This window comes from Plasmodium gonderi (genome assembly GCF_002157705.1).
Source record: "Plasmodium gonderi DNA, contig: Pgo-contig_723, whole genome shotgun sequence".
In the NCBI taxonomy this organism is placed as follows: Eukaryota; Apicomplexa; class Aconoidasida; order Haemosporida; family Plasmodiidae; genus Plasmodium; species Plasmodium gonderi.
Window position 1 is genome coordinate 11,078 of NW_021629485.1, and position 421 is coordinate 11,498.

The following is a 421-nucleotide window of genomic DNA, read 5'->3' on the forward strand; positions in this document are numbered from 1 at the left end:
TTTTTATTAATAATAAAAAAATATTTCCATAGTTTATACTTTCCACATTTATACCATAAATATAAGATAATCTCAATGTACCCATTATGCTCATTCTGTTCAACGTAGTGAAGAGCATAATATGCGTCCATATAAATTTTAATAACAAGTATAATGTAGGCAAAAAAATAAATAGAATTAAAAACATGATTTAATCCTCGAATATAGTAGTTATCTATATTAGTGAAAAGTTAATAACTATGAAAAAAATAGAAAAAAACAATATAAATGCTCCGTTATAAATCATAATATACAAAGATATTCATTACAGAATGGCTAACTAAAATGTAATGAACAATGTATATATACATTATGAATAATTAGGAAAATTATTTTATATTTCATTAGTTCTCTTTTTATCATAATTTAAAAATAATATATT